At 45.0% G+C, this 26,672-nt stretch overlaps 1 protein-coding gene across 3 annotated transcripts in view; it reads right to left on the bottom strand.

Moving 5' to 3' along the window:
* LOC144686797 (uncharacterized) overlaps positions 1-26,672 on the bottom strand; it is a 119,445-nt gene that overhangs the window by 73,245 nt on the left and 19,528 nt on the right. Inside the window, exon 3 of one of the 3 annotated variants that reach the window (XR_013577997.1) lies at positions 7,795-8,174. The exons of 1 other annotated variant lie outside the window; for it this stretch is intronic. The gene's annotated coding sequence lies outside the window, so the exon portion shown is untranslated. Of the gene's footprint in view, positions 1-7,794; positions 8,175-13,927; positions 14,100-26,672 lie in introns of those variants that run through there. One more of the 3 variants, XR_013577995.1, reaches the window with a different exon arrangement.

Raw genomic sequence — 26,672 nt, 5'->3', positions numbered from 1 at the left:
GATGGAAACTTCACCTCATAAACATGGGTCCAAGTCCCACTCCAGAGTCTTACGCACATAATCCAGGTTGGTATTTCAGCGCAGTCTTCCCATTTTACACCCAACACAATTGCATTTTACATTGAGGTAAATGGAGAAGTTAACCAAGTGAGGTGTAGAACAGGCTGCAGATTTGCTCTTGCCCATTTTGCCCAAGGCTAATTTCGCCTTCTCGAAATCCGGATCACTACTGAAGGAAAGCCATGCCAATAGGACAAGGAGCCATAGACTCAAGTTACACATATTAGACAGCAGATTTAAAATCAATGTTTGGAAGAATTTCCTTTCGCACACAAAGAATAATCAACACTTGGACGTCATTCAATAGCCAGTTGAATATTGTGATGTGTCAGAGGTATTTCTTTTTGACTAAACTAGCTATAATGCGTCGAATGACCTTCCTCCATCTGTGTTTATCTTGCGTAAACAAGATTATATAGAGATATGACTAGAGAACACATTTAAAGAATCATTTAGGAGGTTAATTTTGATTGTGTGGAAATATCTTGTCACAGTGAAATAAACTAGATGGATTTTTATCAATGAAAATATGATTTCTCTTTGTTTTGTTTCAATGAATTAAATATCATGCAATTAATAGGTTATAAGTTTTGATTTTGTCTTTCCTTTTGACTGACATTTTCACGGCTGTTGATGTTTTTTTAACTTCCTAAGTATTCCACAGTGTCCCTAAAATATTACACATGATATTTAGGAACACAGGAATGTCCATCTGGCCAGTCCCCAGTGAGTACATTATCATTGGTTGGAGATCTACTTGGCAGGAACATAATAGTTGAGTCAGGCAAGTGATATAAAGACCCAGGCAGAATTATCTGAAGTGCAACAAAGGCAAGTGTGTCTTCACTGTGAATTAACCCTGGTGCAGATCAGGGTGAGAAACCTGACAGCAAGAAAGTGGAGACAGTAACTAACATGGATAGATTCAGCACAAATAAAAGGAACCACAATGGCTTCTTGTAATGGCAAATTCCATAAGAAGATACGCTCCAGACCTATTTACAGGATCAACACCTCGAAAAATGTTACTAAAAAAGAATACTCAATGGTTACAGAAGCAGGACAAATCATGACCAGAATGAGTGTTTGTTCTTATCTGTAAAAACCTATAAAGATCAGCGCAGAGACGAATCAGTGTGGTCTAGGAGCTGCATTACTCCAAATAGATAATGACTGCAAAACAGTAGTTTATGCATCTCACTCGATGACAGACATTGAGCACAGAACTGCCTTAATCGAAAGGCTGATACCTGTTGCAAGCCCCAACATTGTCAAAGTCTCAGTGATGATGAGGTAACAATGCATATTCACGGCTTGATAGCATTAGTTGCAGCAACTGAATGGACACTTAAGTGAATCAGACAGGAGACGACTCAGGGTGTTAAATGCATATTCCCAACAAACCACACAAAATGAATTGCTAGAGAAAAACAGTTACACTTAGGAACATAGGGACAGAAATAAGCCATTCAGCCCTTCAAGACTGATCTGCCATTCAATTGGATAATGGCTGATCTATATCTTAACTCCATTTATCTGCCTTGATTTCATATTCCTTAATACCATTGCTTTAAAAAAATGTATTGATCCCAATTTTAAAATTTTCAATTGACCTAACATTGACAGTTATTTTGTGGGGGGAGGGGGGAGAAATCCAGATTTCTGCTACCTCTGTAGAGAGAAGCGTTTTTTGACACCACCCCTGGACAGCCTAGGTCTAATTTTAGGTTTGTACCCTCTTGATCTGAACTTCAATTAAATTGCAGTATAAGAACATTCAATGGTCACGTCTCTAACTTTCAAACGGCTGGAGAATCATAATTCCTTTATAGTCCTAAAGATTTACATTTATATAGCACGTTTTGTGACCTCAGGACATTCCAAAACGCTTCACAGCCAATAAAGAATTTTTAAAATGTCATCATTGCTGTAATGTAGGAAATGCAGCCGCCAACTGGCGCACAGCAAGATGCCACAAACAGCAATGAGATAATGACCAGATTGTCTGTTTTAGGTGATGAATGAGGAATAAATATTGACCGGCGCATCAGGCAGAACTCCTCGGCTCTTCTTCGAAATAATGGTTGGGATTTAAAGGAGCCCCTTGAAGTGGGCTAGGTGGTGGGCAGGCCCAAATAATTGTCGGGGGGGGTGGGGTAACACATTCCTGTCAGTTGGAAAACTGACCCCCATTTAGTCAGCAGCATGAATGGACCAACTTGGGGAACCTGCCCACTGGCTAATTAGGCTCACCATTGAGGTGCTTAAAACACATTATCCTTGGGTCCACTGGAATTGATTGCTGGCTCAGGGATCCTCCTGAACTCACAAGGGTTTCCCATGCCTCTTGAAGGCCATCCAGCAAACCCTGTCAGTTTTGCCAGCAACCCCGTCTGGGTCATTCTTTCAGAGGCACTTATTGCCCGACTGAGGGAAGCAGCATCGGAAAGGGACACCCCTTAAGAGCCAACCCTGCCCTTGCATTCGACCACCCTCTCCCCACCCTCGCCAGAGACCCCCTCCCTCTCAAACCCCAACCTGCCCACATTCAATTGTCTCCAGGAATGCAGCAATGATCCCTGGTGAAGGACTCGCTGATACCAGCAGTAGGCACCACTCCCAGTGGCACCCTCTGTAATGTAGAGCTGGCGGGCTCTGATTTGCCAGCAGCTCCCAGGGTGGGATTTCCGCCCTACTGGGGACTTAATTATGTGGGAGACCCAACACTGCCCACTTAACGCCTGATTGCACTTAAATAGCGTCGGGCACCCCCTGGAGAGGTGACACACCTACTGGTTTCCCACCAGATCTCCCACCATTGGGCTAAACCCACATCACCGATCCCACCTGATGTCATGGGATCCAATTTGTCCACTTGAAAGCACAGATGAGGGATAGAATTTTGGCTTTGGTTGCAATTGGTGAAACAGACACAAATCAGACTGATTTTGAGAAGTGTTTTTATCCCCAGGTTTCCACTCAAATCTATTTGCTACTCGTTGAATGCAAAATCTGCCATGAACCAACACAATCCAGCAACATGTTAAAAACAAACGTTTTTTTAAAAAAAGTTATGCTGTAAAAAATATTCCTTGCTATGTTTAAGAGCGGTAACTTGTCAAGGTTTGAGTTATACAGCAGAGAATGGATTTATCACACAAAAAAGTAAGCAATTCAATCTGCCACCTGTGAGTAACCCGATTTTAAATGAACTGAAGATAGTTTTAAAGAAATATACAGAACAATTTTCTAGTCATGGAAACAGAAAGTGCTATAAATACTCAGCAGGTTAGGCAGCATCTGTGAAATGAAACAGACTTAACATTCATCGGGATTCGTAGATCTCCTAGTTGGATTGAGACCTACTAGTCAGTTACTTCGCAATGTTTTTTAAATTATATAGAAAACCTTTTTAAACATACTTATTGGTGACCCTGTGCCCAAAAGTTCCAGCTTAATTTTTTGAGCCACCTCGAAGGCCTTCAAATGAGCTCAATTAGCAGAAACTCCCAATGATGATGAATTCACCCGAGGATCTGCTTCAAGTGCGATATTTTTAATAATAAGCGCAAAAGACCAAGGAAACTCTAGCTGCTGTCATCATAATTTACACTTTAAGCTCAGCAACTTTTTGTGTTGGTTATGCCAATTTTAGGCACCAGAGCAATTGAGCGGAAGCTCCAGGATAGGACTTGGGTTTAACATAAGAATACAAAAAACACAAGAAATAGGAGCAGGAGCAGACCAGGCAACCCATGGAGCCTGCTCCACCATCTAACATGATCATGGCTGATCTTGGCCTTCAACTCCACTTTCCCATCTGGTCTCATATCCCTTGATTCCCTGAGAGACCAAAAATCTGTCTATCCCAGCCTTAACTGTATCCAATGAAGGATCATCCACAACCCTCTAGGGTAGATAACTCCAGAGATTCATAACCCTTTGAGTGAAGTAATTTTTCTTCATCTCAGTCCTAAATGATCAGTCCTTTATCCTGAGACTGTGGCCTGTGTTTTAGATTCTCTCAGCGAGTACCCTATCAAGCCCCTTCAGAATCCTGTACGTTTCAATGAGATCACCTCTCATTTTTTTAAATTCCACAGGTAAAAGACCCAATTTGCTCAGCCTCTTATCAATGCTAGACCCCCTCATCCCAGGGACCAATTTAGTGAGCCTTCTCTGCATTGCCTCCAAAGCTATTCTTTTCTTAAATGTGGAGACCAAAATGGCAAAACAGTACTCTCGATGTGGTCTCACTAAAACCCTATACAACTGCAGCAAGATTTCTTTATTCTTTATGCAATCTCCTTACAATAAAGACCAACATGCCACTCGTCTTCCTGATTGCTGGCTGTGCCTGTATGCTAGCTTTTTTGTTCCTTGTACGAGCATACCCAAGTCTCTCTGAACATCAACACTTAACAAGTTTCTCACTCTTTTAAAAACTCAGCTTTTTGATTCTTTCGCCCAAAGTGAATAATGTCACACTTACCTATATTATAATCCATCTGCTTTCTTATTTCCCATTCACTTAACCTGTCTATATCTCTTTGCAGGCTGTCTGCGTCCTCCACTTAACAGGTCATTCCAAAGGCAACATCTCCGACAGTGCAGCACTCTGACTCTGAGTACTGCACTGCAGAGTCATCCTTGATTTTGTGCTTAAATCTTTGGAGTGGGACTTAAACTACAACCTCCTAACTCAGATGTTAAGAGTCCTCTTGCGTAAAGAAACGTTACAGGAAATTTATGTGGGGCAACTTGCTACTGAGTAGTGCACACAAAGAGACTATGAGGTTATACATTCATCAATACTGAACCAGAAGACAAGAAGAAAGGTCTCAGGATGTTCCAAAGCACTTCTACAGCCAATGAAGTATTTTTGAAATTTTGAAGTGGCTTTCAAGCTTTTGAAGAGGTTTTTCGTCACAGTTGTAATGTTACAAACATGGCAGCATATTTGTCCAAAGCAAGCTCCCACAAACAGAAATGTGATAATGATCAAATGATTTGTTTTTAGTAACGTTGCTTGAAGTATAAATATTGACCAGGACACCAGGGTGTCCTGCTGCTCTTCTTCAACATAGTGCCATGCGATTTTTTTTTTAACCTAGGCCTCAATGTAACAGCTCATCTGAAAGACAGCCCTTCCAACAGTGTAGCTCTCTCTGGGTGCTGTGCTGGAGCATCAGTCTAGATTGCTGTGCTCACATCTCTGGAGTAGGACATGAACACATAAATATCTGATTCTGGGGCAAGAGTGCAGGCAACTGAGTTACAACTGACACGATACAATAATCAAATGAAACATGAAACATAGGGCAAGATTTTGCCCTTGGTGGGCATGCGGGCCCCACCAGCTCAGCGGTGGGCAGGCAGCCGACCCCTGCCGCCGAAGCAGGCCCCGCCGCCATTTTAAGTGGGCGGGCCATTTAAGGTCCACCCAGCGGGCCACCTGACGGGAAGCGCTGTGTGTTCCCTGTGCCGGTGGGGGGGAAGATTCCCCAACTGTCAATGTGCACTGTTTAACGCATGCGCATGAAAGAGCACACATCATCCTGAGACTAAATGCTGTCTCAGGGAGATCCCTGAAAGTTTTTTAAACATCAAGAATAGACAAATAAAAAATTTATTAACATGTCCCCTTCATGTGATGATGTCACACGAGATGGGACATATTAATAAAAAGGACATAAAGTTTATTAAACATTTTTAAAACGGACATGAAACCTCATCCTACCAGTGGATGAGGTTTCATGTTTTTTCTATTCCCGCTGGGGCTCCTGGCCTGCCCGCCAACCTTAAGGTTGGACGGGCAGGGCATTTAATGAGCTTAATTATCCTGTCAATGGCCTCAATTGGCCATTGACAGGTCGGCGGGCGGACAGCTGATTTCGCTGTCCGCCCGCCTTCCTCAATATTTAAATGGACCGGGATGACGCCGGGAGTTCCTCCCAACATCATCCCGCGTCATTTTCGCGTCGGCGAGCAGGCCCAACTCGCCTACAGAAAAATTCTGGCCATAATCTTCCATTAATCAGTATAAGCAACAGGCTATGTCACTCAGCCCATATCCAGGTACCACAAGACCATGAGCAGAAAGGCTTTCACATTTCCTTGAATATAAAATGAGGAGTACTTTATAGTTGTAGTCTATTATTTGAATTATCAAGACATCTGACCTTTGACATAGGCAATGAATTAAATCCATAATTGCTGCAAATTCTTATATGAAGGGAGACTTGTGGTGATAGTGGACAATGCGGATAGATATTTGTCGTCAGGACCTGGACAGTAATCTGGTGGTGTGGACCTCATGGGTGTGCAATCCAATACACTAGAATACATGCCCATATATGAAGATGAAAATCTACTCCCATGTTTGCAAATGCTTGGAACTTAACATATTTGTGGATGAGTGAAACTTAAAGCATACTACTTCTAAGCTGTTCCACTCTGAACCAAATAATCTTGCTGAAAAGCTTGTTCAACTTGTCAACAGCATCATTAGGAAAGCTTGTGACACTATTTGAGATCCATACATGGATTTATTGGAACACATTGGAGAACTGGTTCTCCCTTGCACATCATCTGATGAGTTGTCACATGGACTCCAAATTACTCATTATAGGACAATCTCCTCAAGGTTAGTGACTATAAATGGTCAAGACAAAAAGAAGAAACCACAGAAACGCTGTCATGATCAGTGTGTCAACCTTTGCTCTTGTTATCTCCTAGCAACATATTAGAAATGAGCAGAACCAGAACTGGCTGAAGAGAAGATTCATGTTATACCAAACTGCATCCTGGACTTAAATTGTGAAAGTATGCAGAGGTTCATAGCCATGTCATAATTAGAGCGACCTTATGAAAATCAGTGAGCAAACTATGCAGGATGTATCATGTGATGATGGTGAGTCGGAACACAACACAACCCACAGATATAAAGTCAAATCAACCAGCTGAGTCCATACCTACAGCGATTCAATAATCACTCTAGCCCATGCAACAGGAAGTCACTGTGACTTGAACAAAATGAATAATCAGGAAACCAGATGTGTTGTATGAAACAGTGTAGTGCCTTTAATGTTTAGCCATGGATTACATTTGATACAGACACACTTTGTACCTTGTACATTATTCGTTTTATAGCACTGTGATTTTAAAGTTTCCATTGTGTAGCTTCAGTTTGATTGGCATGAAGTTTTAGAGCCAGCTATTAATTTTGAAGAAAGGCGAGATGTAATGAGATCCAGTAGGCTGTCTTCATAGACACTGCAAACTGATTCCTCATTAGATGATTAATCACAGCTACTCTGCATAAAGCATCCAAATTTTGAAACCTTCTTGTAGTAAAGACCTCCTGAGCCCCTAAAATAATAGAGACTGTTTGGAACCAGGCTTTTCCCCGGATCAGGATTTCTCCTAAGTGTACCATAATTATGAAATGAGATATTCTACCAGCTAGAATATTCCTGGTCAACGGAGGAATTACTTAACTGGTATTAAACATTGTGAATGGACCCAGTCAATACATTTCCAAAAAGACCTGTCTGTGGATCTTTTCATTGCCATGTTGTGGAAAATTAAAGGTCAGGTGAAGGTTTTTTTATCAAGATTGCCCTTGGAAATGCAGATTTTAGTTAGGTACTTAGAATAACATTGACCAAATTCCCTTCAAACTTGTGAACCAGGGACCAAGCCCCCTTATCTTAATCTCCCAACTACATGCACCCCCCCACCATCCTAAATTAACTACAGATTTGAGTTTTGCAGTTGCCTCGACACAACTGGATCATCTCTGATGCCGCTGTGCTGATCTAATGTCAAATATCACCAGCCTCTTTCACATGCAAGCTCTGTCAATTCTTTAAATCAGTGTGAATGCTGCAGATTTCTAATCTCTCTCTCTCATACAGCAGATCGAACTGCACCCTAATCATTCAGGGTTCGAGCATGAAGGGGTTAAATCAAGACTCTTCAGCTTCTTCCCATTCTGTTGGATGAAAATCGTTTAAATTCAGTCACATAAACCCAGCTGATTTTGCTCGCTCAGCAAAACTATCCATTGACTTCACCTCAGAAAAGATGTTTTACAAATGCTGCTACTGAATCTGAAATAAAAGACAAATTGTTCAAGGCTTTTCACAGCAGATATCACACTATAGGAGCAATTTTTCAACAGGTGCTGTCCATTTTAGCATTCTTTTCTTTAATCCCATGAGCCAACCTATAGTGCTTTAGAACGATATCACTGTGGAGATATACAACTGGAATGATAAAACAAAAGGGTGCTTGTTTTAAAGCATCCAGAATACAATATCAGATTTCATACTGGGTATTACTGCCAAAGTTGCTCCAGTCACTCTCAATCAAAGAAGAGGCGTCATCTTGATAGATCACAAGCCTGTCATTCTACAATAGTTGTGTGAACTGTTACTTCAGATTGATACTAATGATTACAAAACATTTCAGTTTTCAACTGTGACTCATACCTAAATACCAATTCTAATATTGGCAGAATTGAAACAAGAAACCCCAGAAAGTCCAATATGAGCCAACAGCAACCACAAAAAATTTGGGGGAAAAAAACAAATTAAGGAGGATGCAAAGGATATTTTAGGATAAATGACTATTTTATGGAGAAAATCTTTAGATGAATGAGTGGCATGGCTCTGTACGCACACACACACACAAGTCAGGATTTAGCACTCTGGGCCTAAGTCCCATGCGGGGGCAGGAAGTGGGAGGGACACCCACCACAGAGCGTAGCGAGTAAACTCGCCGAATCACACAATGTTGAGCTCATTAACAATGCAGCCGGGGATTTGACACTGAATCGCGCGGTGGGGCAGGCAGGAAGTCACACGCCCCGCCATTATATACAGGCGCCTTATTTAAAAGGCACCCGGATATTCATTCGTGCATCACGCAAGGACTTTGCAAGACAGACATGTTGCCCAGGAAGCAGCAAGCACTGGCCCCATGCGTCAGTGACGTCTCACTAGAGGCTCCACTGCAGTCCGTGAAGGAAGGAAGGGGCGTCCTCTTTCCCAGGGATGGAAGGAGAGACCTATCTGTCTCACCACACCTGCCTGGGAGGAGGTCGCCAAGGTGGCCAATGCCACATCTCTACAGAGGAGGACTGCCTTACAGTGCAGAAAGCGAATGAATGACATAATCCATGCTGCCAGGGTAAGTGAACCTTCCACAGCTCTTGCCCACCTCACTGAATTGGTACTGGGATTTGGGCATCAATGGCAAGGCCAGCATCTGTGCTGCCCATGCATAATTGCCCTTCGCAAGATACCGGAGTGCTGCCTCATAGAGCCGCTGCAGTCCATGTGGCCTGCTGTGGGTTGCTGTCCCAACCACACTGAATGCACAAATTGTTTGCAGCGGGAGTGGGGGCGGCGACAGTTGGTGTAGAGGCAACTTGCAGATGCTGCTGATGCCAAGCCCCTGTTGCCCTTGTCCTTCTAGCTGCTAGAGCTCGAGGGTCTAGAGGGTGCTGCTGAAGTACCCTTGTGGACTAGCAGCAGTGCATCTTTCATGTGGCACAACAACTGCCAATGGGCTGGAGGTGGAGAGACTCAATGTTGAGGGTGCTTGATGGGGTTTCAGTCAAGCGGCCTGCATTGTCCTGCATGGTCTCCAGATTCCTCAGGGCTGTTGGAGCAACACTACTCCAGGCAAGTGGACAGTATTCCCTCAAACCCTCCACTTATGGTGGACAGGCAATGGGGATTCACAATGTCACTCATTAGACATAGAATGAGCAGCATGTAACCTGCACCTGCATCAGAAGTAATCAGAAAGCATCTTCTATCTTTACGCAGGAGGAGACTGAGCACAACAGGCGTGAGATGGAGAAGGTGAAAGGGGGCATGCCCAAAATCCGTCCCCTCACACAATTTGAACAGCTGGCTGCTGAGCTGGCAGGGGAGGGCCGTGACCGTGCTTGTGACGATGGCAAGGCCGGCCTCCCCCTGGCCATCCAGTGAGGAAGCATGCTTAATCTCCGCAACTTGAAACCCATGGGTGAGGCTCTGTGCAAAGTAGGAGGCAGCCCTTGCAGTCACTTCCAGGTGCCAGCAGGAAGAGGGTAAGGCCCCACATCTGAACTCAGCCCCAGCCTCAGCCCACAGAGGACCTTGGAAGAGGATGAGGACAACGAATTCACACCTGTAGAGCCATCACAACATTCACCTGCACCCTCTGCCAGACCAGAGACATTCACCTCGGTGAGTCATAGGTCTAGTTTAGGCTGGGGCTCACAGTCTGGTGGTCACCTCACAGACACGTGTCCACAGACGGAGAGGCAGTGACAGCCAAGGTCTCCAGCACTTGGAGGACTGCTGGAGAAGAGGCCTCTACTAAGTCAAGTCTGATGAAGACCCTTTGGGAGCAGTCAAGGACAAGATCCTGGAGGTGCAGCGAGACGCAGGGGAACATAAAGTAGAAGTGTCAGAGGCCCTCAACAGAGTGGCACGTGAGGCGGAGGACTCCTTCCACCTGCTCTCTGATGTTGTGGCATCAATACGTGAATGCATCATTGTTTCCATGTGGATGATAGCAGATGCCATGGGGACCCTGGTCCAGCAGAATGACCAGTTTCGGCAGGAGATGCGCTCAAACCTGCATCGCTGTAGCCATGGGTGAGCTTTCACAGTGGCTAGACAAGGGGGAGACGGGACACTTCAACCTCCCTCCAGGTACCCTTTCTGCTCAAGGAATCAGGGAGGGGCCCTCGGGCACCCAAAGGGAGGAGGAGCGTCAGACGGACAACCCTGGGGCCTCCACCCGGGACTCTCCAAGGGTGTGCACACATTCCAAGTCCCCTCTATCTGTAACCCCGTCAGTCCCAGCCTCTGGGACCGTTGAGGGTGCATCTGTCCTAGAACAGGAGACCTAAGGAAAGCTGGGGCCCTTCAGGTCTCGGGTCTCCAGGGGACACCCGCCAATATCATTGGAGACAACAGGGCATAGTGGTCAGCAGGCTGCCTCCACCTCTGCTCTGGATGTCAAGGAAGCACCTAGACATGGTGGTAAGGAAAATTAAGAAGTTCGAAGTTCACTCTGGTAGCATGGGTGTACAATCATTGTACATAGTTGTTGCACCTTTGTAAGTATATGATTCATTGTACTTTAAAGAGGCCTGCTGGGTTTTTCTTGCTGCTGCTTGTATTAATGCCAGTGCGCACCCCACCCCATCAATCTTTCAAGGGGGCAAGCCAGGCTGCGTCCATCCTCCTGAATCATGTCTGCACTGCACATGGAGGCATCAATCTTTGCCAAGGCCTTCACAAGCCATGTGTAAGAAGTCTCCCACACACACTCTGTTCCCTTTCCCTCCACTGCCTTTCTGAGGCTATAGAATGACCTTGCCCTTGTCAGGCCAGATTATTAGGGTTCCCCTTCAGTTGTCCAGTTGAGCTGAATATCAGCTCCACCTACCTGATGACCCTCCTCACAACTAGCATTTCTTGAACTGGACATCGACAGTGTGGACCCAGTGCTGTGCCTTAAAATCAGGATGGTGCACATGAGCTTCCAAACCATTTCCAATACCTTCTACCCTCCTCCTGTAACCTACACCCTCCCCAACCTGTCACCATTGACACCCCTCAGTGTTACCTTCACCTCACATCTGTCACTCTTGAACCCACCGCCCCCATCACCCTGCAGCCCATCACCGTAACCCTTCACATGCCTTCAAACCCCAATGAGCCCTCGCCTGTCATGGACCCCTTGCCCACCTTTGTCCTGCTCACCTCTAAGATCCATGTCTCCTCCAACCACTCAAACCAGCCCTTCACCCGCCACAGATGGACTCTCACCCTCCCACCCTACCATATCCCACTGCCCCCTCTAACAGTTACTGTGCCCTCCCACCACCAGTACCCTCGGTTTGTGCCCAAGATTCCTCTATCGACACCACAAGCCCCTCCCTATGAACTCCCCCCACTTCACTATTCCCTTCTTTCCCATGGATCCTGCACCTCTCCTAGGTCCCTCCCCTACCCGCCCCCAAACCAGCCCCGCAAGGCTCCACGGTTCCATCTACCACCCCGGTCTGGCCTTCCCCCCACCCTCTGGCTTTCACCCCACCCCTCATGTTCCAGCAACCCTCTGTTTTGTCTGCTCTCGCCGCCACACCTGTCCAAGCATTCCCCCCACCATTCCACTTTTCACGCACCTTCCACCGAGTGTACCAGGCTGCACCTTACCGGTAGGTCCTTGCCATCTCAATGCCACATTGGGCTGGTCATGTTTCGGACTGCCATGGGTGGATATGCCGGGGGTGGGGGGTGGGGGGTGGTGGAGGGGTGGGGGGGCGGGTGGGGGGGAGGGGTGGGAGTTAGATTTCCTGTCGGTTGCTCATTTGAATTCTATTTATTACATGCTAAACGGATTCCAGGTGGCCTTTAGCAGGAATAGTGACCTGCCATTATCCCACCATGACTTTCGGGACTGCAAGTTCCCGCCATTATTTCCCACCAATTGTAAGATTGGACAGGCAGTGAAAAATCGCTGTTAATTAATACTTGAATGGCATTAATAGGTCTCTTAATTGTTGGCAGGCACGCGTGGGAGTCGGCAGCATGCCTGCCGACCGAAAGATCGCGCGTGCGATGACGCACGCCCATGGGATGTAAAATTCTGCCCATAGAATCATCGAACAGTTACAGCACATAAGAAAGCCGTTTAGGTCATCGTGTCTTTGCTGACCTTCTGAAAGAGAGCAAACAGGAGCCATGCAGGGGGACATTTAAAAATCACCTATGGGAATTACCTGGACTCCTCCTAAAAGTTCTGACTTTAATCTGCTCTTCTGAGCAGGTGGGAGTGGCACCCGGTCCTTCTTTATTATATATGCAGATCGGTCTCTGATCACATCCTCAAAACTCAACTGGCATCTTAACCGGGGGCCTACACAGGGAAGCCATTGCGGCAAACCTAGCAGGAAGGGGAGCCAGGACTAAAAGAGACCCAAGCAGATAAGTGTTTTTGTCAAAATTTTCTTTTGGTTCCTTGAAGAGCTAGTAGGAGCAGGAATGTTGTTCTGGCACCAACGAGAAACAGTTAGGCCTCCCCTGCACCACCTATCATCCACCCCGCCCCATCAACATATCCTTCTATTCCTTTCTCCCTCGTGTATGCATCTAGCTTCCCCTTAAATGTATCCATGCTATTCACTTCAACTGTTCCCTGCAGTACCGAGTTCCACTTTCTGGGTGAAGAGGTTTTCTATTAAATGCCTACTGGGGTATTGAACCCTTTCATGATCTTAAAGGCTTCCATCAGGTTCAGATCCTTCAGTCTTCTCTTTTCTAGGTAAAAGAGCCCTTACCTTTCCTGAGGGTTAAATGCTCTCAATACCTCGCTTCCCAAACCCTCTCATGGTGATTTACCTTGGGGACCATTGTTTTAGTCTCCAGCGGCTTCCTCCTGCCAGCTGACATTCCACTCCCCTGCAGGAATTCAAATCTCTCAGGACTCACACTGCCAAGGTTCTGGATGAGTTAGTATCTGCCCACACAGCCTTAAAATTGAGGGCATAATCCGCCTGTCACACCTCAGATGTTGCATTTTGTTAAAGATGCAAAACAGTTCAAAAGAAATTCAATAAAGTGACATCTGTTGAAAAACAGGAGCTGCAGAGATTTACATGCAGTTGGCAATCTACAGCAATGTCCTTCGGCAATTGGCCTCTAATTGACCTCCTGATGTGCCTATTCAAATCGCTTCCTAACAGGGATGAATGCTACCTCTAAAAGAATAAGTCAGGTTAAACACCACTCCATTTTAACAGTTAAACATTGCATATATGCTTCAAGACACCAGATCACCAACGAGCAATGCCACAAAAATCAAATTTATTGATAATATAATCAGTCTAACAAATAATGCATTTAAAGCTGAAGGGTGAATAGTGTCCATCTTGAGAGAAGAAACACTGTTGGAACAATGCAAAGTCCAATCCTGAACCAATGCCGACACAGTTATATTCTGCACAGTGTTATGGTGCTCAGGACCTGATGAAAAGAAAATGTGTTGAAACAATGAGACTCAAATTAGACCTAATTAGATGTATATAGGTCTAAACCTTACTGGGAAGGAGAAATTCACTGTATCAGCACATTTCAGAATCAATAGGGTATCAGATCAGGAATCAGCACAGATCGCCAGTTGAGCCTAATAAAGACTTGTAGCACACAAACATTCCTTATGTTAACACATATCATAGAGAGCTTTGCTATCAGTCTAGATGAGTGATGTACTCGAGGTGGAACCAAACCCTATGCTTGATATCAAGGGTAACATTGTTTGAACATAGATGTTGTACTCTGGATATTTTTTCCCAAGCAGTTAAAACATATTGTTCCCATAGGCTGGTCTGGTCGACTTTGAGCAAGGCAATGTCACAACTGCTTGTCTGGAAATAATCTCATCAACATCTCTTTATGACTGTGTCCCTTACGCAGTTGCATAGATTGCCTTTATTTTTTCTGTTCCCTGTTTTGATACTGGTGTATGACGTATAATTTAAAGTTTCAGCATTATACATACATTGTAGGGGTTTTTTTTCCCTGAAGGAAGTTACATTTGCATAAGTGCAAAATCATTTTGAGATCTTTTACATCCTCCTGAGAGGGCCTCAATTTGATGCCTTATCTGAAAGACAACACCTTAATATGGCAGCACTCCATGAGCGTTGCACTGGGATCAGCCTAGATTGTGTGCAGAAGCCCTGTAGTGGGCTTGAACCCATAATCTTCTAACGCCGAGATGAGAGTACTGCCACTGAGCAGGTACCTAAACTGGCAGACAAAATGGGCCAAATGGCCTCCTCTTGTACCTTAAATATTCTATGTTTCTATACATTGATCTCTACTGGAAAGTACATGTTTTGCTGTCAGCTGAGAATGCAATTTGCCTCTGCTTAATACCTATCAACCTATTAATTTTTGCAGGGGTCTGAAATTAAACCAGGCCAGATGAGGTCAGTTGGCATTAGTGAAGTGGCAAACATTCTAGATTGAAAGGAAACTATTGGGAATATATTTATACAAAAGTCATGCTGCTTTACATGGGGTATCCCCTTCTGTTTTGTACATGCTGCCTCAAGAAGCAGTGCTGCAACAGTCCTTTTAATACCTGCAAGTGAACTGCTACATTCACCACTTAGTCTCATGCGTCACATGGCCACCATACAGGAAGACTGCTGATGACAATAAACAGTTTCCAGCTAGAACCAGTGCCTTCAAGATGAGATAGAAGAATATTTGCCAAAAAGTGGCCTACAACCAGCCAGACACTGCAATTGTAAAATGATTCCTTCTCCTTTTGGTATTTTCCATTCAAGATTTTGATATACTTTGTAAAAACATGCAAACTGCTCTGAAAAGATTTAGCGGGACTTTAATGATAAGCTTAAAAGAATAAGATTAAATGCATGTGATCGTGGCTAATTGACATTATATATAGCTCTATATAGAATATAGATTTATTCAGTAAATTACAATACTCTTACGCTGGTAATATCAATAGAGCAGCACCAGGTATACCTAAAAATGAGGTGTGAACCTGGTGAAGCTACAACACAGGACTACTTGCTTGCCAAACAGTGTAAGCAGCATGCAATAGACAGAGCTAAGTGGTCCCAGAATCAACACATCAGATCAAAGCTCTGCAGTCCAGCCAGATGCAATCGTGAATGGTGGTGGACAATTAAACAACTCACTGGGAGAAGGATGCTCCACAAATATCCCCATCCTCAATGATGGGGGAGTCCAGCACATCAGTGCAAAAGATAAGGCTGAAGCATTTGCAACAATCTTTAGCCAGAAGTGCCGAATGGATGATCCATCTCGGCCTCCTCTGGAGGTCCCCAGCATCACAGATGGCAGTCTGCAGCCAATCCAATTCACTCCACATGACATCAAGAAACAGTTGAAGGCACTGGATACTGCAAAGGCTATGGGACAATATTCCGGCAATAGTACTGAAGACTTGTGCTCCAGAACTTGCCGCACCCCTAGCCAAGTTGTTCCAGCACAGCTACAACACTGGCATTTACCTGGCAATGTGGAAAATCCACAAAAAGCAGGACAAATCCAATCTGGCCAATTACCACCCTCTCAGTCTACTCTCGATCATCAGTAAAGTAATGGAAGGGGTCATCAACAGTGCTATCAAGCGGCACTTGCTTAGCAATAACCTGCTCACTGACAGTTTGGGTTCCGCCAGGATCACTCAGCTCCTGATCTCATTACAGCCTTGGTTCAAACATGGACAAAAGACCTGAACTCCAGAGATGAGGTGAGAGTGACTGCCAATGAAATCAAGGAAGAATTTGACTGAGTGTGGCATCAAGGAGCCCTGGCAAAACTGGAGTCAATGGGAATCGGGTAGGAGGAGAAAGTTCTCTGCTGGTTAGAGTCATACCGAGCACAGAGGAAGATGGTTGTGGCTGTTAGAGGTCAATCATCTCGGTTCCACGACATCACTGCAGGAGTTCCTCAGGCTAGTGTCCTAGGCCCAACCACCGTCAGCTGTTTCATCAGTGACCTTCCTTCAATCATAAGGTCAGAAGTGGGGATGTTCGCTAATGTACAATGTTCAGCACCTTTCACTACTCCTCAGGTACTGAAGCAGTCCATGTCCAAATGCAACAAGACCTGGGCAATATCCAGGCTTGGGCTGACAAGTGGCAAGTACCATTTGCGCCACACAAGTGCCAGACAATGATCATCTCCAACAAGAGAGAATCTAGCCATCGCTCCTTGACATTCAATGGCATTACCATCGCTGAATCCCACACTCACAATGTCCTGGGGGTTACCATTGACCAGAAACTGAACTGGACTAGCCGTATAAATACTGTGGCCACAAGAGCAGGTCTAAGGCTAGGAATCCTGTGGTGAGTAGCTCCAACCCTGACTCCCCAAAGCCTGTCCACCACCTACAAGGCACAAATCAGGGATGTGTTGCAATACTCTCCTCTTGCCTGGATGAGTGCAGCTCCACCAACATTCAAGAAGCTCAACACCATGCAGGACAAAGCAGACCACTTGATTGGCACCCCATCCACAAACATTCACTCCCTCCACCACCAACGCACAGTGGCAGCAATGTGCACCATCTACAAGATGTACTGCAGAAACTTACCAAGGCTCCTTAGACAGCCAAACCCATGACCGCTACCACCTAAAAGGACAAGGGCAGCAGATGCATGGTAACACCACCTGGAAGCTCCCCTCCAAGGCACTCACTATTCTGACTTGGAAATATATCACCATTCCTTCACTGTTGCTGGGCCAAAATCCTGGAACTCCTTCCCTAACAGCACTCTGGGTGTACCTAGACCACAGAGACTACAGCAGTTCAAGAAGGCAGATCGCCACCACCTTCTCAAGGACAATTAGGGAAGGGCAATAAATGCTGGCATAGCCAGAGCCACTCATGTCCCATGAATGAATAGAACAAAATGAGGGTATCCAATCCCCTTGATTATTTCGAATCACTATAGTCTCTTTGTGCTGTACAATACCTGTGCTTTAGAGGGAAACCTAGGAATCTCAATCCTCTAAGCAGCTGCCATGAAGCACATGAAATAGGTCTATCAATGACACTCACTCCACCAGGTTCCCAGGGAGAGGTATTTAGCCTCTGCATGGGGTCTCCCTGCATCAATGTGGCTATGTTTGGTAACGTAACTCTAACGAGAGGGGCTGATGGAAAGGAAACAGAACTCGGGTCTCCATTGTCATGATCCCATTATTCCAAAATGATCTTTTATGAGATCATCCTATGTTTCTATCCTAAGTTCCTAAGTATTTGGCTTGTGGTCGACAAAACTAGGGCATCCTAATAGAATGTGTGTTTTAATTGGTTAAACAGACGTACAGCATCACTAATGTATATCATGGAGCTATTGTTCTGTTGCTGACCTTTGAGCTGTGTAGTCTGAGGCCGTGTGTGGTGGTGTACTGCGAACTTGCTGCTTAATTATTCAGCATTTACATGCTGTACTATGGGTATGGAACGAATACTTTATATTAAATAATAATGATCGTGCATGTAACTGTTCCATATAACATCTACTGCTGTCCTGAGACAGACAACTTTCAACAGCAAGGGTTAATGTTGTTACAAGTTCCAGCACAAGACAACAGGTTCTGGGAGTACCTACTTGATTAGCTTTTTTTTAAGTACACTAACAGTATACATCAAGAAGCAGATACGCAGATTTATGTAAAGACTACAGCTGCAACAATTATTCAAATGTTTGATTAATAATTTATTACAGCAGTAGTCAATTATTAATTCTGTAGCATGATAATCCATTTTCCAGGATTGACTTAACAACCTACATCGCAGAAGTTTACATGACATGAGGACAGTGTGTGGAGCTGCTTTAATTTTTGCAGGGGTCTGAAATTAAACCAGGCCAGACCAGGTCAGTTGGCATTAGTGAAGCGGCAAACATTCTAGATTGAAAGGAAACTATTGGGAATACATATACAAAAGTCATGCTGCTTTACATGGGGTATCCCCTTCTGTTTTGTACAAGCTGCCTCAAGAAGCAGTGCTGCAACAGTCCTTTTTTGAAATCCTTGTCCTCGGTCTCTCTGGACTAAGTAGAGGAACAAACAGGCTACCTTCTAGTTCTTGATTCTACACATATGACTCCTGTGGCAGTGTTAGCTTGCATGACTGTAAACTGGTCTTTCAGCCTTATAGCCAGTGATTTGCCAAGATTATCATTTTCCACCTCCAGAAAATGCATCCTTAACCCTCGCTTTACTGCCGAATTGACTTATTTGTACTTTCATCAACCTCCAGACTCCCCCAACTTTCAAATAAGGCGGAACTCTACAGCCCAAATCATATCTTACCCGCACCATTACTGCTATCGTTGCCGGACTCCATTGGCTCCCAGGTCCCTTCTCCACCAACTTGACATCAAACCACTCCCCAGTCTTGCTCACTCTCTACCATGCATATGACCCAATGCAATCTTTTTTACTCTGACATTGGCATCTGGTTGTTCCTGGTTCCAATTAGTCCATCCTTGTCAGCCATTCCTAAGGTCACAATATCCCTGGTCTGTGAACTCCTAAAACCACTTTGCCTTTCTATCTCTTTCCCATTGTTATGATCAGGTAAGGAGGGGTTGAATGGCTCCCCTCTTTTCCCTCTCCTCGTTTGACTGCACCAAGCTTTTTGTTAAATTGGATGCATTTTCCAATTCAGCGAGTGTTTAACTGTTTATGCATTATAATCACAAAAGGCACAATCAGACAGGCTTTCTTGAGTTTTAAGAAAGAAAAGAGGATAGTTTTTATTGTAATTAACCCGACCTAAGTAAAATAACAAAATGCGCTACAACTTTCGCACACACACAAGGGGCAGAATTTTCCCCCCATTGGGGGGGGAATTCAGGAGCAGGCGCACCTCCGATTGGTGCCTCCGATCTGGGGTGCGCCGCCATTTTACATGAGCGGGCCAATTAAGGCCTGCCCAGCATGACATCCACAAGGAAGCGGTATGCGCTCCCTATGCAGGCGGGGGTGGGGGGGGGTGTATTCCCTCAGCCGAGAGTGCACTCTTTCGCTGTCACATGAGTTGGGACACGTCCATCACTTTTAAATACACTTTTATTAAATTTTTTAAAACCTACATGAAACCTCATCCCACCCGTGGATGAGGTTTCATGCTTTTTCCAATGTCCGCCAGGGGTCCCGGCCCGCCCGCCAACCTTAAGCTGATTCGGCTGAGCCCCCGCCAACCTGAAAATTGGAATGGGGCAGGGTGATGTCGGGAGTTCCGCCCAGTGTCATCCTGCGTCATTTTACGCGTCAGCGAGCGGGCCCCACCCCCTGCTCGCCGACCGGGAAATCCTGGCCATGAAATTTGCACATACACAAATAAATTATAGAGTACGGAAGGATGGATTAAGTAAATTAGAGTCCAGTAAAATTAAAGGGGTATACAGTTCATTGAGGTTGATGACTTGGCTAGCTTCAGGCTTAATTTCTTGGTCCTGCTTCTTTCACTCTGTGGTCCTGATGCTTCCAGTGTTGAGGCAGTTTAAAGATGCAGATGCATGATTTATCTGTTCTTCTGGAGACAGTAGTGCTTGCTTGACTTATTACAAAAAAAGCTCTGTCTACAGCATCTGGGTTAGTCACAATCAGCAGACAGGATTCAAAAACATGCAAGTTAGGTGGAAAAAGAGAGGGAGGAATCCCCTCTGGGTCTTGTTCCTTCAGCATCTCCACTGCTTGTCCTCTTTTGCAGAGAAAGCAGATGCTTAAAACACACAAAGCATTGGCTTGTCACATGACCTTTTCTTTCCAATTGCCCAGGGATGCAAATAAGGTCACGGCCAGTATATTCCAATAGTAAATTGATTAGATCATGTCCAGGAATCCCCCTCTCAGCCAGGGTCCCATAGATTATCTCTACTGATTTGTCTCTACCCAGTTGAGTGCCTGGATGCTAATGGGATAAGAGATGTGGTTCATTCACATTCCCCTGAGATCATTGTCTTTGGTGGGTTTTTGCAGGCAGATAGTCTCCATTGCAATGGTGTTGGAATGTAGAAGGCACAGTGATGCAAGTTGTGTAGCCACATTTGGCTGGAGTTCAAGTCACTGAAATGTGGCTTTGTCTTTTATTTAAAAAAAGCTTATTCAATTAGGGGTTTCCAGCTAGTAGATTCAAAAAACTACTTTTGATATAAAGCATGATTTCATGACACCATCCTTCATCAGCCACTTATAAAGTAATTCCTTTAGCTGTAGCTTTAGTTCAATTCCCTCACTGCTTTCCACACTTTGCTTGTTATTTTCCTAGCCAATTTGTTCAGCTTTCTGAAACAACTTACATGGGGTGGAGAAGGAGGGGTGGTGGGGAGGAGGAAGGGGTTTGTGGGGGTGTCTATAAAAATCCAAGTTGTTATTGTAGATTAACAGCGTGCAGAATAGGAGTGTGCTCCACAGTGATAGCATTCATATTTGGGAACATTCACATGCTAACCTCACACAACATCATTTGATAAGGTATTGGAGGGCTGCGGGTGCTTTTTGAACCATCCAGAAACATAAGCCAACCCCTTCAGCAAAAGAGAATAAGATTGAACCATAAAGTCCCATTCCCCTGATGCTGTGCAATAGCTGGATGTAAAGAAGAGCTTGCTGACCCCTTTTTTTCTCCAATGTTCTCTTTATTTACTTAAATAATTTCAATTTGTTTCCTTTTTGAAAAAAAGATCACAATTATTAATTTCCTTCCCTTGTGTCACAGGGTTTTCCTCCAGAGAGGCTTAGTTTTTTTCTGCTCTCAGCTCATCTCATGTGGACAGGAAGTGATTCAAGCATTGCTGTGAGCAGAGAAAATTATTATGTTGGGTAGCAAAAAGACAGGCTTGGAACAAGAAACAGCCATTCAACTCATCTACCTCTTCCTGTTGTTGAGGTGCACATTCAGGACCTGGCCATAACAATTTTATATCTGTGCTGCCTCTGCAAGACAGTATCCCTTTGGAATCGGGAAACTGTTCATGGGCAGGAATTTAGGCTCTGAGTAGGGGTCAAATGGGTGCCACAACCTCACACTGTGGGGGCAAACAGTCACCTGGCAATGATTTTCCCCAAATTGACCAACTAGTGGCCAATTAAGGATGGCAGGTGGGCTCTCAAAGCCGGAGGGCCAGTAGGAGGTCCTTTGGCTCACAAGGAGATGAATCCAGCAGTTCAGGTAAGAGGAAGTGAGGGCACCTCCATTTTGAGGTGCCCTCTCTCCAACCTTTTAAACCTAACCTTTAAACATGTATTCATCAGCTGGGCCACCATTGTGCATGGGGAGCCTGTAGCCACAGCTGTGACCAGCTGCACAGAGATGGCTTCAAAGCCTGCCTGTCGTGCTGCCTTCCCCCTCTGACACAAGGAGCGCAATTGCCATGCGTTTCGCCTAGTTCCCGAAGCCTCGTAAGTCCCGCAGGACAACTGGAACTTTCCAGTTCACCTCTTACAGTAGGCCTTAAGTGGCCATTTAATGCCCATAACTAGCCATCCTTCATGACACCATCCTTCCTCAGCCACTTATAAAGTGATTCCTTTAGCTGTAGCTTTAGTTCAATTCCCTCACTGCTTTCCACCCTTTGCTTGTTATTTTCCTAGCCAATTTGTTCAGCTTTCTGAAACAACTTACATGGGGTGGAGAAGGAGGGGTGGTGGGGAGGGGGTAGGCGTTTGTGGGGGTGTCTATAAAAATCCAAGTTGTTATTGTAAAACCACCTTCGTGCAAACCCATCAAAGAAGCAAGTTTGTGCATTCCACCTCAGAAACCATGAAGCCAAACGCCAGCTTAAAGTAACCTGGTGTGGAGCAACACTGACGCATTGCGAGCACCCTATCTACTTAGGAGTCACCCTTGACAGATGCCTCACCTTCAAGAACCACATCGAAAAGACAAAGGCAAAAGTAAGCGCACGAAACAACATCCTGAATAAGCTCACTAACACAAAACAGGGAGTAAGCTCGAAAACATTGCGAACCAGTGCACTTGCTCTTTGCTATTCCACTGCCGAATACGCCTGCCCTGCATGGGAAAGATCTACTCATGCTAAGAAGATGGATGCCGTTCTGAATGCAAGCTGCCGACTTATCACAGGTTGCTTAAAACCAACAAACACCAACAGCCTATATATCCTGGCGGGTATCGCTCCCCCTGATATAAGAAGAACAGTGCCCAGCAAGAAAGAGCGACTCCGTCAAACATCAGATGAGAGGCACCCTCTACATGGTCATACACCTACACCCAGGCACCTAAAGTCAAGGAAGAGCTTCATGAACAGTGTTGTTCCATTACAATCAACCCCATCTGAAGCCCGCATCGCCTTGTGGAAAGACCGGCTCGCCAATCTCGAACAACCCCCAGCGATGGAAATTCTACCGGATGAAAGCCTTCCCCCAGGAGCGAATTGCAACTGGGCAACCTGGAAGTGCCTTAACAGACTTGGGACCGGTGTAGGTCGTTCAAAGGTGTCACTAAGCAAATGGGGATATACAACCAGCCCGACAACTTGTGAATGTGGAACTAAGCCACAGACTATGCAACATCTCCTGCAATGCCTATCGCTAGAGGAACCCTGCACTGTTGCAGATCTTGCCGAATTCAACAACAAGGCGCAAAAATGTGTCCAGTTCTGGCTGAGCCATGTATAGGCTGTCCATAGACACGATAAGAAGACTAGCCATCCACTGCTAGCGGGCAGGTAGCTCTGCAACCCCCAACCCACCTCCAGGAAAATGGCCCGGGGTGGGACGGAGTGCGGGATGGTGATGGCAAATCAGCACACTGACTGGGGGGAGTGAATTGCCACATCCACATGCCTGCATGTTCACTACCCCCATCCCCCTCCCCCAACATCACCCCCCCCTCACCCCCAACCAACATAAGGACTAAAATTCCTGCCCTGCTTCTCTACCGAATGCCCCAGTGCAGTCTAAGTAACAGTCTGTTCTATTGGTTAGCAATTCTTGTGCTAGTTCTATACGTACTGGATTAGTGTGACAGAGGCTCATTGAATAACATTGCCCCACACACAATGGTGTGCTTACACTCCATTTTCTTCCAAAACTCAGAGCAGGTCTGCAGAAGCATAGGCACGTACACACTCTTTTTTGTTTATGTCGTGGTTAGGTGCACTATGAAAATCTGGCTCCGGATAATTATTATCGGTTTGCCAATATTTGAGTACTGGCTGGAGGAATTTGGGTTTTCTGCTGGTAAATGGCTATAGAGCAGAATGTTCAATATGATTCAATTGGTCTATACTGTTATGTCCTTCAAGTTGCTACACATTTACATTCAATGTAAAAAACACAGTACAAAGAGGACTAAGTAAGAACTAGTTACTCTTTAAGTCATACTTAGCTAGGGTATCTATAATTATGACCCTAGTTCTCTTCTGATTTCATTTGAAGATCATCTCCAAACCTTTGTCATTAAAGTAACAGAGCTGTCCATATGTTTTAGTGACAGATGTGACCCAACTCCGCAAGTGTTTCTCAAAACTGATTTTTTAAAAATGTATTAATTCACGAAATAATGGCTTTGCTTGCAATGGGATTTACTGGCCCTTCTGAATTGTCCTTGAGAAGTTAATGGTGAGCCACCTTCATGAACCAATGCAGTCCAAATCTGTTCGGAACAGAGTTTCAGAATTTAGGCCCAATGAAGAATTGGCGGTATGTTTCCAAGTCAGGATAGCATGTGACTTAGAGAGGAACTTGAAAGTGGTGCCAGTTACCCTTGGCCTACTAGGTGGTAGAGGTTGCCAAAGGCCACTCGGAAATTTTGAGGCCTAAGGAAGTGCTCCTCTAGATCCTACAAAAGTCTTCTAACTCAATGACAGCTCAATCTCACACCTTACCAAGGATTCACTCACCCCACCCATACACACTGCCCCTGACCTGACACATACTTCCTTGTAGAAACTGGTAGATTTTTCACCACAATAAACCAGTGAGCTATAGCGGAGAATCCATTTGACACCCGCAGTTCCTTTGGTAAAATTTAAATGAGGCCCAAACTTAAAAATAGCTTTGGCCTCCCGACTTGTGGCCTCGGGTGAACACCACAATTGCATTGTCAACATTGTGATTATTTTGGTCCTGACATTAAAATCTGAGTGTGACAACAATCACAACCATGTCAAATAATGAGAATTTTTCTTAAAATTCACCCCAGTTGAACGGACTGAAATTTTATGCAAAACACATTTGGTTTTTAAATCTGCTGAAGTGATCCCTCAATGACTCAACTAGTTAACCTAGTGAGTAACTGGGGCTTACAGGCCAGGAAGGTTCCCTGTTTGATTTCAACTGGATAACAGTAGAGGCACTACAGTTAGCCTCAGTGCTCCTGGGGAAAAATTGGTCAGATTCCCCACATTTTGGGGCTGAGATTTCAGAGCCCACTGTGGCTGGGAACGGGAGGCAGACAGGGCCTGGAAATTATGAGGCCAGCTGGTATGCTCATTTCCCGACGTCGCTTCCAACACCAGCCATTTTGGCTGGTGAAAGTTCAGAGGTTGGCAAGGCTGCCTATCCTCATGAAGCAGGCAGGCTATTAGGCTCGCTAAGAGCTTTGTTAGTCAAGGATTAAGGAGGCAGATGGACTTTTCCATGTTTCCGGATGCGACTAGGGGAGATTTAACTTCCTGAAGGTGGGCACATTGTGGCAGGCCAGGGTGTCAGCATTCATGGCAAGCCCACAGGCCCTCCAGGCCTGCCTGAGTGGGATATAGCCAGAGGCCGCCCTGCAGAGGGACTTCCCTACACCCTGCCCCCTGCCCCCCACAGTGGTGGTCTGATTGCTCTTGTCTTTTTGATTATTTTTTTTAAGTGGCTCAGAGGGCACCTTCTTGTTGAAGCACGCTTCCAGTTACTTATCTTGTACTTCAGCAGGGTGCTCCTCTCAAGCTGTAAGGCCTCTGATTGGCAGAGAGCCTGCTCATTGCCCTTAATTTGACAGGGAAACTGTCTCGATGTGTTTCAGTCAAAATTCTAACGAGTGACTGTTTCCCCCCGTGGGTAGGTTCAGGACCTGAATCAGTCCCAGTTCCTGTTCCCTGCCCACAAAGTGAAAAGTCAGCCCTTGATCTTTACATATGGTTACCCCTGTTGTAATTGTGGTAACTGAACAACGTACTGGCACTCACTATCAAGTCACATGCATAAGTCAAATGGCCACTTGTGCAAGGTATTGCCAGGCACTACTCCAGCAAGCAACCAAATTCTCCAGAGGAAATGAGGAAAAGTAATTCTGTAAAAAAAAACTTAAAGAATTCTAGCTTTTAGTAGCAAGGGTGGAAAGATACCACTCCAGTGCACTGTGCCAGGAAGTTTGAGCCTCATACACAAAGTTCTCAATGACATCAGTGCAGAGGCACATCCCCACAAATAGGGAGGGAAAACCAGAGTGTGAGTCATTCCAGAACCTGGTGGATAGCTAAACAGGCACTCCCGCCCCCTCACAATATGTGTGTGTGTGTCTGTCTGTTTGTGTGTGTGTGCACGTGTGTGTGAGAGAGACCTGGAGTAAAAAATATTTTTAAACTGATCAGACAAATATTCATAGAAACAGTTAATTTGTCATTAAAATTATGAAATTTTCTGGAACTGTTTGTTTTATCATCCTCCATCTTTATCTACTGCTGTCACCATCTCATATCATCTAAACATAGTTCGGAGTGGGTTACTTTTAAGTAAGAAAAACTTGTGGCCTTGACACCCAGCGATATGACAAGAGCGATAATCTTAGAGAATTGAAGGAGCCTGTCTTGCTGAGCTGCTCTGTAGAAATCATAGCAGAAGCTTGTGGAAAACCTCGCCAAAACCATGACCCTAAAAGTATGTACTTGCTCCACCTTTATCTAAAAGACTTTTGTAAAGTGTAACAATTTCTGTAGAACCATGAAGCCATAAACCAAGTAGAACATGGTTGTAAATGGAATCATTAATTTATAGTAGGATTCTGGTAACCTGTTTACAACATATGTAACCCAATGATAAGAAACCAAGAGGTGAATG

This window comes from Cetorhinus maximus, chromosome 11 (assembly GCF_964194155.1).
Source record: "Cetorhinus maximus chromosome 11, sCetMax3.hap1.1, whole genome shotgun sequence".
Taxonomy (NCBI): domain Eukaryota; kingdom Metazoa; phylum Chordata; class Chondrichthyes; order Lamniformes; family Cetorhinidae; genus Cetorhinus; species Cetorhinus maximus.
This window is presented reverse-complemented; position numbering and strand designations above follow the sequence as displayed.